Source organism: Macrotis lagotis, chromosome 1, assembly GCF_037893015.1.
Source record: "Macrotis lagotis isolate mMagLag1 chromosome 1, bilby.v1.9.chrom.fasta, whole genome shotgun sequence".
NCBI lineage: Eukaryota > Metazoa > Chordata > Mammalia > Peramelemorphia > Peramelidae > Macrotis > Macrotis lagotis.
In genome coordinates, this window is record NC_133658.1 from 639,616,308 (window position 1) to 639,624,842 (window position 8,535).

The 8,535-nt window shown below is 31.8% G+C and overlaps 1 protein-coding gene across 7 annotated transcripts in view; it reads left to right on the forward strand.

Annotated features, from left to right (window-relative positions):
* MBD5 (methyl-CpG binding domain protein 5) overlaps positions 1–8,535 on the forward strand; it is a 390,335-nt gene that overhangs the window by 188,921 nt on the left and 192,879 nt on the right. For all 7 annotated transcript variants that reach the window (XM_074215120.1, XM_074215116.1, XM_074215118.1 and 4 more), the window contains one exon: positions 8,442–8,531. The gene's annotated coding sequence lies outside the window, so the exon portion shown is untranslated. The remainder of the gene's footprint in view (positions 1–8,441; positions 8,532–8,535) is intronic.

Consider the following 8,535-nt stretch of genomic DNA (forward strand, 5'->3'; position numbering starts at 1 on the left):
AAAACCAGCCTCAGACACATTGTACTTATGAGCTGTGTGACCTTGGGCAAATCATTTAACCCATTTCCTCACCAAAAAAACCAACCAAACAAAAACAGTGAAAGGAATAGAATAAGAAATTCCAAGAAGCAAAGGGACTCAGCCTACAATCCAGAGTGACAGTGTCTTCAAATATGAATCTCTAATCTTAAAAAAAGGGATGTTCAATAAAAGCATTCCTACCAAAAAAAAAAAAAAAACAAAACATGAGCAGATTGTTTGACTTACATTAAACAGAAATACAAAATAATAAAACTGAGAAGCATAGATATAATAAAATTACCCCATCTCTAGAGAATGATGGGGAAAAAACAGTAAACCTATCTATTGGTCTAATCACAACAGAGGATTAACAACCAGAGAGGATCGTACAACAGGATCATTGGGATATTTTTCTAAAAGTTCAAAAGGCACAACCCAGACTACATCAGGCGGCCAAGGGTCCAGAACACTGGGGCCAGGAAAACAAGTTTCAGTGTAGCCTCGAACATTCACTCTCTGTGTGGACTTGCCACATCTCTCAACCTCTCTTTGCCTCTGTTTCCTCACCTTAAAATGGAGGTAATGATAGCATCTCCCTCAGAGAATTGCTGTGAATATTAGTCGGGAAGCATTTGTTAAGCACCTGCTGTGTGCCTTACACTGTCCTGATGCTGAGGGATTCAAATATCGAAAAAGACATTCCCTGCCTTCAAGGGACGTAATGAGATAGACAGGAGAACATCTCCTTAAATGGAGGTTTGGGGGTTCATGGTTTCACTTTCTAATCACAGAGACAATATGATGATAAGGGGGAAGACCAAGGCTGGTGATAGGATCAGAGGACGTAATATTTGTGAGGAATTTATCACAGTGGCTGGTACATAATAAGTTCTTTGTGAATACCTATTCCCTTCCCTTTGCCCCTTTCTTCTAACTCTCCTGAGAAACCAGAAAGGGACCTGAAGATATTGGGCTCTGAAATTCAAAGATCTAAGGAGGTGTAGATTAAGGCAAGATTCTTTGGGACCAAAGCAATATTAAACATCATTGAATAATATCGCTGACACCGGGTTGCCTTGTTTCACACCTGATCTTACTGGAAAGACTTTTAGCTTATCCCCATTACAAAACTTGCTTGCTGATGGTTTTAGATAAATTTTTTCTATTAATGTGAGAGAAAAATACATTTATGCCAATATTTTCAAGTTTTAATAGGAAATGAAGGTTGTTCTTTATTAAAAAAGAAACTTTGTGCCTCTACTAATATAATCATACTATTATTTTTACTTGTACTATTGTTATAATCAATTAGGCTATTAATATAAAAGTCTTTATAATATATTATTGCCATTATTTTATTTAGGATTTTTTCATCCATATTCATTAATGATATTGGTCTATAATTTTCTTTTTCTCTGTTTTTACTCTTCCTGGTTTAGATATCAGTATCATATTTGTTTCATAAAAGGAGGTTGATAGGATCCCTTCTTTGCCTGTTATTCCAGATAATTTATTTAATATTAGAATTTGTTTATCTTTAAATGTTGGATAGGATTCACTTGTAAATTCATCTGGTCTTGGTGCTTTTTTCTTAGGAAGCTCATTAATGGCCTGTTCAATTTCTTTTTCTGAAATAAGTGTATTTAGATATTCTATTTATTTCCTCTTCTGCAAATCTATTACAAAACTCCAAATTAACTACAAAGGGCATATGAAGAAAGATACTATTGGAAACCAGAGAAATAATTGATAATAGAAGTATGTATAAAATAATTTTATATATGTGTATGTGTATATTTATAGAGACAGACAGAGAGATAAATGATAGATAGATAGATAGATAGATAGATAGATAGATAGATAGATAGATAGATAGATAGATAGATCGAGAAAGAGAGATGATAGACAGATAGACAGACAGGTACTGGTAATCATCTCTGACACAGAAAAGGGAGGAGAAAGGAAGAAGAAATTTACATGATAACTTTATTGTGAATTTTAAAAATGACAAGTTATACATACTGAATTTGTGGTTTCCTATGCAATCATCTTTTTTACTATATCTTGTTATGGACATACTTGTTTTATAACTTAAATTTAAATAAATAACTTTGCATTTAAAAAACAAACAAAATCTACTTGCTCAAAAATGTAGTAAGTGGTGTAATCTGACCCTGGCACAAAGCCCCCTTCAGGATAAAAATAGAGCCATAAATGAATAAAACAAAAGCCAGTATAAAAAATATTGCCAGACTAACTCCATAACAGTTGTAAGCAGAGACTTAAAACAAAGAAATGGATTTTCCACAAAGAATATAGGAATTCCTACAATAAGTAAAGCATGAAATAAAGCCTCATGTAGAAAGAATTAGGAAATAAGAATAGAAGAGAAAGTGGTCAACCTTATTCAAAATATGAAATATTGGAATACTAAACTAAACCAAATAGAAGTCAATGATTCCCAAAAGATACTAAGTATTATTATAACAATGCATCAGAAAAACAGAAGAAAGATGTAAGATTTAATATCAAAAGCAACTGACTTGAAATAGAGATCAAGGAACAATCATTTAAGAAACATTGCTCTCTACCAAAAACCATGATATTAAAAAACAAAAAGCCTAGACACATTTTTAAGAAACATAAATTAAAAACTCCAAAGTGTATTAGAGCTAGAGGCTGTTTCTCCCCCTGCCCCAAAAGGGAAAATCATTCAAGTATTCTTAAGTGGACCCAAGATAACAGAAATTCAGAAGGCACAGAAAAAATATGGCAGATCTGGAAGTTGTATAGACTGTTTTAGATGCTTTAAGAAGTAAACTATATGAAATGGAGATTCAAAATCTCCTATAGAATTCCCCTGTTCACCCTTTCTCTGAATAGCAAGTCTTTTGGTGTTTAAGTTCAAAATTTTAAAAAAGAAAAGCTTTTGAGTGCAGTTCAATGTTATTAAAATATGCTTACAACATTAATAGTATGAAAATATTCACATTCCGAGATTACAGAAGTCTTTAGCTTTCTGATAGTAATCAGACTAGAACTTTTATAATCATTTTCATTAGGAATCATTTTTATATGCGAAGAATAAAATTACTTTTTTCAGAAAATACAGCAATGTACTTAATATAGTTTTCATGTTTCAAAAAAAATTAACTCTGATTCTTTTAAAGTTTACAATTTTAAGTTTTTTAAAGTTTTAGTCCAGTTACATCTCTACCTTAGTTTTTTTATGTGGTATTTTGTAATAGTTTTAAGGTATAATTGGTATTGTCAGTGATAGCCAAACACTTTGATTACATCCATGACTGCATTCAGAAAAGAGAGCTTTTAATTTTTTTTCCATTTAGAAAAAAATTTCAGAATCTTTCATCAAAAGATCCCAAATTTTTGCTTTGAAAAAAAGCATATTTTTTTTAATTTCCCTGAAAACTTTTGATCATTAGGGCTAGTAAGGTAATGTGGGGGAAAAGTGATTTTTAAATTAGTTTCTCAGCACAGTTGAAGAAGCCCCATTGCCAACTGTATTTATCCCCCCCCCTAGGAATTTCTGGGGAGATCATGTGATAAATTTGATTGTGTTTTTCTTGTTTCTGGTGGTCCCCAAATCAGAAAGATGGAAAAATAAATGTATATATTTGATTTTGCACATGTCTACATATTTTATTTCTACCTACAGGAGTAGTCTCGGAATCATGTAGGTACCACCCATTTAAAAAAACTGATAATGTGTCACATAAATCCCTTGATTGACACTTTATGAATCAGAACTATTTCTTCACTGACACATTTTAACACCTTGTCTTTTGGAGGTAATTCCAAAATGTGACATGACCAAAACGGTTCTTGGGACGATGTCCAAATCTTCTTGAGTTCTAAATTATATGGTACATCCTTTCTATCCCTCTATGGATTAAGAAGTTTGCTTAAATTGGGAAAAGAGAACATTTCTAGTATTTTGTAATTTTAGCATTTTATGTTATAGTTATTAACTGAATGCTTTTTTTGGTATTTTTTCCCTTTTATTTGGCATTCTCATCTTTGGTAGAGTCACATAAAATAGTGATTAGCAATACTGACAAATTATTGCAAATTATTTTGAATGTAATTTTTATATTAACATCAAAACTTAGAGATTGTCTTGAAATGGTAATTACTAAATACACGTTTGTAAAGTTCTTAATATGTTAGAAATTATCTGTACAGTTTGCTCAGAGGAGTTAGTTTCTTATCATACTTATGGAACAAGTTTGTGAATTTGAATCTCTTCCTTAAAAAAGATTGGTGGGGCGGCTAGGTGGCGCAGTGGATAAAGCACTGGCCCTGGAGTTAGGAGTACCTGGGTTCAAATCCGGTCACACTTAATAATTACCTAGCTGTGTGGCCTTGGGCAAGCCACTTAACCCCATTTGCCTTGCAAAATCCTAAAAAAAAAAAAAAAAAAAAAAAAAAAAAAAAAAAAAGACTGGTGCACTTGTTACTACTACCTTTCCTGCCTCACAAGCTCCTTGCCCCTTTTACTTTATGTGAAAGGTATTTTTGAGATGCATACCTACTGCATGTTGCAGAAAGTGTAGCAAATATGTAACTTAGCTTCTCCAGGCATTAGCTAGGTAACTAGGGAGAAATCATTTGATTTGTCTTGACTTCAGTTTCCTTATCTGTAAAATGGGGCAATTGTTGGACTGACCAACATCCAAAGTCTCCTACATGTTGGAGACTGTGTTATGCTAAACTTTTTTCCTTTCTAGACAGAACATTTTCAAGAAAAATCTTTTATTATGTAGAAACAAGAATATATTATTTTTTATTGGAAAGTAAAGTTGTACCTACTTTTGAGAATTTTTAAGACTTAAAATATTGACAGCCTGCTTCATATTATTTTAGTGAGTTATACAGATGTTTGAATTATTGTGCCTTTTAAATTCAAGAAAAATAATCCTAGCCCATTTTTTCTTTTATTTAAAAATTTGACTATATATATAAAATATGAAGTAAAAATCAGGCCTACACAGCTCATATGTTTGGGGACAGATGCTCTGCCTTTTCCAAATAAATTATAAAAGATTTAAAGTTTAGAGATAGTTTAAGCGTAAGGGGATATTATTTCAGGTATATTTGAAGTTTTAACCATAGGAATGAAAGGTGATTGAGATTTGATTGTTTCAAAGTATCTATCAGGAAATTTCTTTGTCAACTCTACAACATAAATAAATGAGTTATTAATTTTGTTATTTTTCAATTTAGCATATTACAAGTCTATTTGTTATAAATCAGTTTTCTTACTAATTGGTTAGCTTATTTTTTAAGTTCTTCCCCTAAATAAATCAGGGGTAGAAAATTATCTCTTAAAACTTGCATCATAAAATGAGGAGGGGTTTTATGAAGTCATATAGATCATCCTGCAGTGAGAAGATTGCATGTATGCCTTATTAGATTGAAGTAGATGAAGTAATTATTAAATAAGTACAGTAGGTGATTGGTTCAATGAAAATTTGACTATTTTTCTGATAAAATAATTGATGGTTATATTAGTACTTCATGAAGTTAGCTTTGTGAGCAATTAAAATTTAATACAACTACTTCATAAATTTAGCTGGTTTTGAAAGGCAAATACTTTTTTTAAAATTTATAACATTAATAATGTCCTTTTATAGTACATTAGAAACTGTGATAGTTTCAAATTTTCACGTTAAATTCTTTTATCTTAATAAAAATTAAATACCAAACTTAAAGTATACTCAGCCTTGTGACTTGGAATGAAGTATTTTCATATGATATATTAGGTTTGTGATTTATAACTTTGCAGGATCATTGAATGTCAGAATTAGAAAGGATTTCCAGTACCTTCATAGTTATCTGAACTCATTCTTGAACAAATATCTCTTCCTATAATTTACCTGACAAGTGGTTGTCCATTTTAAGACCTCATTTGAAGAGGAATTCACTGTTTTCCAAGGCAGACTTCCATTTTTCATTAAATGACATGAATTCAAGTCTCTTGTCAATCTGATTTCCCTCCTGGATTCTCTTCTATTTATCACTGCGCTTCCTAAGATAGGAATGGAAAACTGAATACAGTACTTCAACAGAGCTCTAACCAATGCAGAATATAACAGAACTATTATTTTCCTGGTACTGAACATTATTTCTTAGAGCCAAAATTGAAATTGTTTCTTTACTGCTTTATTCCACTTTTTCATTCATAGAATTTGCAATCCTCGAAAATCTTTGGAACTTTTTCAAGATGAACTGCTTTCAAACCATACTTGACCCATCAACTTGTGAAGTTAATCTTTTTAATCAGTTCAACTATTAGACTTTAAATGTATTTCTCTATTAAATTTTTTCTTCCTTTTGGCCCAATATTCTTTGTTTTGGAGTTTGGTGTTGTTTTTTTTTTTTAGTTTTTTGCAAGGCAAATGGGGTTAAGTTGCTTGCCCAAGGCCACACAGCTAGGTAATTATTATGTCTCTGAGGTGGGATTTGAACTCAGATACTCCTGACTCCACAACTGGTGCTCTATCCACTGTGCCACCTAGCCACCCTTGGCCCAATATTCTTACTTATCAAGATATTTTAAAATCTTGATTTTGACATCTAGTTTGTTCAATAGTTTGTGTCATGGATAAGTTTAAGTAATGTACATATAATATACCATTTTTTATCATTTTCTTTTTTATTTTGAACACTATAATTATCAACAAACATGAACAGTTCACAGTACAAAGAACAGAAAAACAGTATGGTATGGAGGAACTGTGAACCTCTATTGTATGCAGTTTTTTAATGGATGTATTTAATACCAAAGTAGCAAAATTGCCCTGCTCAGCTTTTACTCTCCTCCCTTCTGAATGTCCTTTTTCTCTTTTCTTGTGTTTTAAATGTTTTATCTGTATTTGTGCTTATGTTTTTAGCATTTTTTCTGCTACCAGCTCCCCCAGACTCCCTTCCCATTAAAAATTTATTTATGACTTTATTTTAGGTCATATAATGATTTGCAGCTGCATATGCAAGGTGTTGATCCAAACCTGATTGCTGCTAGGCTACTTTCTCATTTTTCCCAACATTTTTGTGGTTAACCCCAGTATTTGAAGTACTTGGTTTTATCAATGATTGCTCAATCTTATTTACCTTATATGTTTTTCTGGTTACCTTTTCTAATTTTTTTTTCAACAAAACCAAATAGTTTTTTTTTTAATTGCTGCATTATAGAAGATGGTGATATGTATGTACGTGCACAGCCCTTAAAACTTAGTTCACTTGACGTTCTTTTCTGCTTTCTTCCTTCAAATGAATTTTGTCATTATTTCTTTCTAGTCCTATTAAATAACTTTTGGTACTTTTATATGGCATTGAATCTCTAAATCAATAGTCACTTTTATTATTTAAGCACAGTCCAACTGTAGGCAAGTAAAATATCTCCCCAATTATTTGAGTTTTCCCTTGTTTCTGTAGAGTGTTTTCTATTTGTATTTGTATTGCCTTTTCCTTTATCCAAGATAGTGGGCAATGATACAACATTAATCAGTTAATCTGCTACCATAGATTATCTGGGACACTATTAAAATACTACTACTACTTTTCATGGTATCAGTAATGACTCTTTTTTTCTCTCACCATTTAGCCAGTTTCAAATCTACCTAATTGTCTCCCATCATTTTCACAAGAACACCATAATGGATCTTATTAACTTCTTTTTAAAAAAATTTATTTATTTAAAGCACTGGGGTTAAGTGAGTTGCCAGGGTCATAGAGCTAGGCAATTATTGAAGGTATGAGGTCAAATTTGAACTCAGGTCCTCCTGACTGTAGGGCCAGTGCTCTATCTACTGCACTGCCTAGCTGACCCCATTATTAATTTCTTTAATAAAATATATTATGCTATATCTATACCTTTCTCTTGATCTACTATAACATTAGTAGCCATTTCAGCAAAAAAAGAAAAGAAGGGGAGAAAACTGATCATACTGAAGGTCTGGAAGGATGTACAATGATCAGAGTCCCAAGAGAAGTAGAGAGGAGTAGGTTCTAGATCTGAAATAAAACTTAGATCTAAGGCCAGTCCCACCTATCTCTTTATAGATGAAGACTGTAAGGCACAAAAAGTTTATAAAAGTTTGTTCAGGGTAACATAGAAGGTATTAAATAGGAGAACTGGGAATCAAATCTAATTAATCTCTCCAAATCTATACGTCTTTCCATTATGCCAGACTGATTATTCTTTGTGTGTAGTTGCAATCTTTCACATACTTTTTTGCACAAAATTTATCTTAAACTAAATTAGGTAAAAAATAACACCATATATTTTGCTCAAATTTGTTGAAGAAAATGGCAGAAAAATTATAGAATTTCTTAATATATTATGTGGGAAAATGTTTACTCTCAAATTAATTGTATACTTTCATGTTTTGCCTTTTTAGGAGCTCACAGAGAATGTTACTTCCTGGGTGCATGAAACAGATGTGGAAAATTTTATTTTTTAAAGACAAGAACTCTCAAATTTAGCCACGGTAG